Source organism: Mycetomoellerius zeteki, unplaced genomic scaffold, assembly GCF_001594055.1.
Source record: "Mycetomoellerius zeteki isolate Tzet28-1 unplaced genomic scaffold, Tzet1.0 scaffold89, whole genome shotgun sequence".
Classification (NCBI taxonomy): Eukaryota; Metazoa; Arthropoda; class Insecta; order Hymenoptera; family Formicidae; genus Mycetomoellerius; species Mycetomoellerius zeteki.
Window position 1 is genome coordinate 479,749 of NW_017257924.1, and position 8,293 is coordinate 488,041.

The 8,293-nt window shown below is 33.0% G+C and overlaps 1 protein-coding gene across 3 annotated transcripts in view; it reads right to left on the minus strand.

Annotated features, from left to right (window-relative positions):
- LOC108730322 (uncharacterized) overlaps nt 1-3,335 on the minus strand; it is a 127,870-nt gene extending 124,535 nt beyond the window's left edge. For all 3 annotated transcript variants that reach the window (XM_018459939.1, XM_018459940.1, XM_018459937.1), the window contains exon 1: nt 2,930-3,335. The gene's annotated coding sequence lies outside the window, so the exon portion shown is untranslated. The remainder of the gene's footprint in view (nt 1-2,929) is intronic.
- Nucleotides 3,336-8,293: the final 4,958 nt, after the last annotated feature.

An 8,293-nucleotide genomic window follows, 5' to 3' on the forward strand; every position in this document is an offset into this window, starting at 1 on the left:
ACAGTTGCTTGCAAGATAATTATCAATCCGCTCGATACACGTAGAATGACGCACAGCGGGGAACGCAGCTCGTCCAAGAGTAGTGCCTTCGTGAATGATATCACTCATTCTCCTACGTCGTCAACATCCGCCGCAACCGATGTGTGCGTTGTGCGCGACTTGCATCTGAGCGAGAGGTGTGATTCACATCATCATTACAGATCACTGAGGTAATTGCGTTATGTAAGCTGAGCGTATTACGAATTTTTTTCTCTCTCTCTTTCTCTCTCTCTCTCTCCCCCCCTGCTCCTCCCTATCTCTCTTTCTCTGTCTCTTAAATTTTCTTCTTTTGTATCTAGTCAAGGTATGTATTACTTTTATGAATTATTGTGCACTTGAAGGTATTATACCCCGGAGAACTTAATAAATATCAATTCTCTCTCTCTTTCTATCCCTCTGTTAAATTTTCTTCTTTTGTATCTAATCAATTTATATATCAATTTTAGTAAATTACTGTGTGCTTGAAAGAATTATGTCTCGGAACGTTTAATAAATATCGATTTCTTCCCCTCTCTCTCCCTCTCTTTCAAGAGGATTATATTGGAACGAATTCCAGTTACCGCTGTCGCGAAAGAGCATTCACTTCTCTCACTCTCTTAACCCGTAATCATCAAAAATAGCAGCACTGAACTTCAACACATCTGGAACTACATTTCTCGATATACGGATCTTATAGATTCAGCCAAAATGCATGAACTCGACTTTTGTCGTATAAAAACAAATGTATGTATAATGTGTATATATAATATATATATATGTATATATAGTATATTTATATGTGAGTGTGTACATACACATGGTGGTAGTTGTAACTGTGGTAATCAACGTTTCTTTCCTTTGAAGAATTCAAATCAATTTTTTACCTCATTCATAAGATTGCAGCAGAATACACAACAATTCACACGAATGATTGATACGGATCTTTTGCGGTGGTTTTGTATTTTTATTCTAATTGTTAATTATGTGTGCTAATGATGGCAAAAAATTGGAGCTAAAACATACATATTTATAATTTATATGTTATCCGGTTAGTTAAAATTTGCGACTTTAATTTCATATATCGTTTAATTATTAAAGTGTTTGTATCGCAATTTGCGCGCATTATTTACCACGCCGACTCTTAATGCTCTTCTTTTTCTAAAACTGTTAATTTGTTTGTTGAATTTAAAAGTCCTATTATATTGTATTTATTATTGCAATGTTTATACATATAAATTGGACTATATATTTTTAAAACGAATACAATTCGAACAGCGTTTGATGTTAAAATTTAAAATGCCTATTTACCTGCGAAATATCTTATCAGTTCATTTTCATGTCGCAACTTTTCCGAGCGCTTTTAAAATTAAATTTTACGATTATCTTCGGCGCTTGAGTCATCCGAATAACAAATTTCAACCTATTAGAAACCGTATATTTTCTGCTTCTGTTGTACTTTTCAATTGTATTTCAGGTTTTATCATGTAAATGACGCAGTTATTTATTTAGTTATTTACCGCGCCGACTCCTAACATCCTTCTTTTTATCAATTTGTTTGTTGAATTTGGAAGTATTATTATTGAGTTTATTATTATCATATTTTTATGTAAACAAATGCACTTTTGCAAATACATTTTTCAGTTCTACAAACCTCTAGCTGTGCTTATACGTTCTACAATTTTATTACAGCTTTTTCTCGCATTTTTGGTTCTTTTCTCAGTGTTTACAGAGCCATTCTGGAGCACGTAATAAATTAATATATCTACATATGGAAATCAAGAGGACTGTTAGAAGCAGCTGGCGTAAATTGCGATCCATTCGATGTGAATATCGTGCGATCGAAGAGTTTCACCGCTAGCTTCACTCAGCTCCACTCCTCGTTTCCACAAAAAGCGCGTGATCTAGCGATGCCGTTTTCTGAAAAATGAATCGATTCCTGAGAATCGATTCATTTTTGAGGCCACGATTTTTATAATTGATTCAAGAGGGGAAAAATGAATCGATTCTAAAGAATCGAGTTATATTGAGCCCGTTAATATTGAACACTGTTTTTCAACGAAAAAAGAAAACACTAGAAGAAGCACGGCTTTCAAAGGAAGAATAATGTAGCGGTGGTGAACAAAAATAAATGGATACTTCTTTTTATCCTATTCATTCGTCTATCGTATAATTATTGCCAACTATCTCTTTTCCTTTGTTGAACAGCTTTTTGCTGTCTGTCTCGATTTCCAGATTGGATTCTCGCGGAGAGGCATGTCGTTGAACGTAATTGGTTGGTTCTACAGATAAGAATCGATCGTATATTCAATCGTTTGACGACCGCATTGGGGAATTTTTGCGATACCGTATATTCAGATACGGTCGACGTTAAAGTCGCGTTATTTAGTGGAAAGTCAAAACTGCGCATGCGCAGTTCGACTATCCACTAAATAACGTGACTTTAGCGTTCACCGTATCTGGATACCTACACGGTATTGCAAAGACTGTCGATCTCCTCGATTCTAGCTAAAAAGGAATCGACGATAAATCAAATTTCTCAGAATTGGCTGACAATTTGATTCTTAGGTGTGAAAAAGAATCGATTCTCGATGCACATTGAATCAGAATCTGGCATCATTAGCGTGACACGCGCTAGAGGCTGGCGAGAGACCTCGATTTAAACGCGCGTACATATTGTCGAATGCGTCGCGCTCGCGCTGAAAAAAAAGCGCGCTTCGGTAACGGCGGCGGCGACGACGACTACAACTACGACTACTACTACGACGACGACGACGACGACGCTCGTTATTGAGCGAGCCCGAAAACGCCGCGCTTTCGTTTATGTGCGTACACGTAGAGGACGGAGGACGACGCCTCGGCGCGTCGTCGCGCCGATGTCGCGCGCGCGCGCGCGCTCGTCGTTCTTTCTCACCTTTTTTTTAGCGCGAAAATCGCGTCTCACGCCCGGGTGCTCCGCAGCGGTGATGATGACGATGACGACGACTACGACGACGACAGCAACAGCAGCGATGCGGTAATCCAATATGGCAGCCTACACACATGTCAAAACAAACGCACCGATGCGAGGCAGCGAGAGTGGAACGCGCCGATCCGGGGTCGTTCGTGCTCCGAAAAATTCGAATCGTTACGGCCGATCTCCGACGACTCCGACGCCGGCACGTGCCGACGCGTCGCGTCGCGTCAGACTGTAGGATCACTGTCGTTGTGATACGAATGCGCGAATGACGTACATGAAGGAGAGAAAGAAAGAGAGAGAGAGAGAGAGAAAAAGGAAGAATGTTGGCCCTCGATCGCAATAAACGACACGTACTCTACGAGCGCCCGCCACCGACTACTAGCGTATACTAGCAGCGAGAAGTGAGACGCGCCAGCCAGTGGGGCCAATAGTGGGTGCAGGACGACAAGGAGGAGGGGGATCGGCGAGACCTCAGTGGCGCTCAACCGAGACGGACGTCCCGGGCTCCCAATACTCTTCACCCTTGTTTACTCACGCTCTCCTTTGCGTATTGATAGAGAAGAAGGTGCTGTTACGACACCACGCATTTACATTTTATACAATAACTTAATTAATAATCAATATTTAAATTTAAAACTTAACAATTACGTTTGTCAAAATGTTGTTCGATCGACTCTAGACGCTAAATTACGAATTATATTTAATATTTAGGACTCTATTTATATTTATAAAAATGTGGCAACATTACATAACGGCCCGAAGAGAAGCAGGGATGACTTTCCATAAAAATAGATTTAAAAAATTAATTTTGTTTAAAAAAACGTTTGGTTACAAAATTATAAAATTAAACTAAAAATCTATAATACATGCAACATAAACTCTAGATTAACAGTAGAGCTCCGATCGATTTATGGAATAATTAATTTGATATAAAATCCTTGAAAAAAAAGAGAGAGCAATCAATACGCTTAGGGAGTCACATTAGCAAAATGCCATGCTATTGACTAATTTTGCATAACTCGAAATGTATACAGCCAATTAAATAACAAAGAACATACTTAAATATACATATATTCGTATGATAATACGCTTAAATTTAAAAAAAATGAGGAAATATGTGTAATTAAATGATAAACTGTAACTTTAAAAACGAAATGTTTGAAAGTATAAATGCGTTATAAATATACTGATTATTGTATGTTGGACTATTTTAGCGTCATGGTGTAACGGCGAGCTATTAAACAGATTATTTCATACGTAATCACTAAAATTCGCCATTTAATGATGGAGATTAAAAGGGGTCATAATATCTGGCCACATAATATCACCTTCTCCTCTACATTATAGAGAAGAGTGGGAGAATTACGAATACCTAAGGAAATGTCAAATAAAATTGCCAATTATTTATCAATTAATAAAAGTCTTTATTCCAAAAATACTCTAGTTATTTATATTTAAACCACAATAATTACTATTCATGTACATATAATCAATTTATATTACTATAATTTTAAAGTAAAAAAACAAAATCCTTACCGTTCGGAATTATTTATTCGTCACGCGGAGTAACACCGAATCAGTTTTTTCTTTTGTTTAAAATTATAATTTATATTAATAGTATATAAGTGTTTATTATTGTAATTTATTGTTGTCAATGCCCTTTAAATAAAAGATATTGACTTTTACTCCTGTAATTAATAAATAATCGCTGACACTAGTTCTTCCTTAGGTACTCGTACTCGCAATTACTCCATTTATTTTAACAGCGCGTACGTTCTACGGTCACGTGTATATAGTACGACATTTATATACGGTCACGTGTTATATTAAGAAAGGTGGAAGATCAATAAGACTGTTTTTGAATTCCCTATCGATTTCCATTAAACAATTTTTTTTATATTATATAATCAATAGGAATGTCAAAACAATCATTGTATGAAAAAAAACTTGAGCCATAATTAATTAATAGTCTAAGTATACCACTATGATACATAAACCCTTTTCATGACTAATGAGTGAATTAATAAAATATTTTCGTTCATTATAGTGCTCTGCTTTCATATTAACGTCATTTTAAGCTATCTATCATCCTCGAGGTGAAGATGAATATAACTCATTGTGAAAAAATGAGTTTTTATATTAATCTTGACACATCAGTGCCTACCAAAAGGTGAGGCGCACAAATAAATGATCACTATTAATTGCCTATAGATTTAAACTTCTACACCGCGTCAAAGTTGTGATCATAGTAAAGAGACAGATTTTTCATTTTTTCAATTTAAAAAATTTTTTAATTTTAGAAACTACAATTACGAACCCAGTTTGGTTCATGATTGCGTTTCAAGGCTGAATATAATTTTGGCGCGCAGCTTGCAGAACGGGATATGTACAAATTTACATCGAAAATAATATTTAAGCACTGAGGATCTGAATTAAACCGTAATTAAGGCTATAATTACATTTGTATATTTATATTCGAGGTGACCTCGTTTATTTTACATACCTTTGACAATACATTCCCTTACATAAACTATTATTGCGAAAAAATATTTTTTTAATAAAAAAGACAAAAAAAGCCTTTACAACTATTAAATTTTGACGCAGTATAGAGACTTAGGTCTGTTATAGGCAACTAATAGTGATTATTAGAGATACAACGGATGGTAAAATTATCCGGATACCGGATATCTAAAAAGAACATGACACCGGATATCCGGTAGAGCAATTATCCGACCGAATGTTGGTATTTTCCTGAAAACCGATATAAATTCCCCAAAATTTATTTTAAAATAAATTTAAAAAAAAGAGAAAGCAAGGAAAAAATAGCGATAATAATTGATCGACTGTGGAACAAGATTATTCGCAATACAGTTTCAACATTGTTTAGTAATCAAAATTCAATATTAATACATTTTTTATGATGGACAATAATATTTCAGCATTTTCCAACGACAATTTATTTCGATTAACGCCATAAATCACTATAACTATGTGAAACTCTGAACTATGCAAGAAGTTCAGCTGAAAATAATAAAATTCTGCATCAATGGTGCAAACTTTCAATATGAAATTTCAGCCAGATATATTGCTGAATACTGATGCTATCCGACCGGATAGTAAAAAAGTACCGGATAATATCGGATATCAGATATTTTTCGGATATCTGGTCTCTAATAATTATCTATTTGTGCGTCTCAACTTTTGACAGATATCCATATATCAAAAGCAGAGTCTGGCCACGAGCGATTTTATCAAAATTCTACTAGAGAGAGAAAGAAAGATATATGTATATATATATATATAATTTCTCCCTGTATATATATTACTCATTCTAACTTATATTGTCTCATTCTATAACCTTAATTAGAATGAAACGGTATAAGTTAGAATGAGTAATATATATTCCACAGCTAAAGTGTAAAATTTAATAAATGTATACACTATTATAATGTATGCATTTATGTAAGACTTTAGCAAAAGTATCACTGAATATAAAAATGTCTGCTATTTCTAGTAAATATATTCACTTTTATATACACTTGCTACAACACATGAGTAAAATTAAGGATCTCTAGTCAAAGGTTATAAAAAAATTAATTTCTTTTTACTATAAGCTATATTCATCTTCTCCCTAGAGACGAGATAATCTAAAATGATGTTATTATGATAGCAGAGTAATACGATGAACAAAAATATTTTATTAGTTTACTTATTAGTCATGAAAAGGGCTTAGGTATCGTAATGTATATCAAGATATATCAAGATAAATAATTAGCGCTTTATGGATCGAGTTTTTCTTACATGATTATTATTTTTGACATTCCTAATGTTTATACAATACGAACAGAATTGTTTAATGGAAACCAGTAGGGGAACCAAAAACGACCTTATTGACTCCTTTAAAAAATTATTTGCGTTGTTATATGAAATGATACGAAAGTTCTCGGATGAACCAGATTTGATATGATAAGCAGTATCAGTATCATTATCCTCGAGTGGCAATAATTTAAACACGATTCTAATATTGTGATAATATAAATTTTTAATGATAGCAGAATATCATAATGTAAGAAGATAATTTTCTGATGATGTGATAATATCACAATCTAATATAATATAAATTTCTGATAATACGATGATATATCATAATATGCCATGTGATAATATGTCATTTTTATATTATCTATGCTCTGTATAAAATATAAATAAAGCTTTTAGTATTTCAGTGACAGAGAGATATAACAACTTAATACTTGCGAAAATGCAATATAAATCAGACCGAAATCTCTTGATCCTATGAAGTTTTATTATTGTACCTTTTGTGATAACTTTTTATCTCGTTTAAAAATAAAATGTATATTTAGTAACTCTGAACATGTTTCGATATAAACTTTTATTAGAATTTGAAAAATGTTTTATTTTTTGTATTCAAACCATATATTGAATCATTTTGGTCTTTTTATATTTCAACATTTTTATATTCAACGGTCGCAAACTACATATAATATTTGTTTCATTAGAATTTAAAAATATTTTATTCTTTATATTGATCATGTCTCTATGAATTTTTTATTTCATTTTCGTATTCAGCGACCCTAAAAACTTTTAAAGATATTACATTAAATATGTTTTTCTTTTTAGAAAAAGTCAGATGTGAGAGAACTAATTACATATGTAGGTTTATCGTGCAAAGTTTTGTGCGAAAATTCATCATTTCTTCATACGCACTTGTTTTTCAAACGCAACAACTATTTTGTATAATCTTCAGTCATAAGTAAATAAAGTATTCGGACTCTATATGACCTATCTAAGTTTTGCGATTTTTTTCTAATTTTTTGTTGAGTCCAAAGTTGAAAACTGATGATCCAATTCAAAAGAAGAAGTATTTTTGCAAATAAAAAGAATATAAGATATTTTTTAATATTTATATCGGGGAACAGTAAAGATTTTTTTAAAAAGTAGCCTAAAATAGCCCTACATGTTTCCTTCTTTTTCGTAAAAAAATTTTAGAAAAAGTTAGGTGATCCAAATGTTACATTTATAAAATTATAAGTTCATCAACATATTGCCATATTATTAATATGTAAGAGTACGCAAAGAATTATTTTCTAAACAATTGATTTATCTATTTATTTATTGTACTCATTTTTATGTATTTATTTCCGTGATATTTAATAGACAAAATAGAATCCACATAGTCTGAAATAATAAAAATATAAAAAAATACATTACAATAGATGTATGTACATTTAGGGTGCGTTCCGTATTGGCGCTTACAGGAATGTAAACATCATTTGTCTTTGTTTAATATTTGATAGA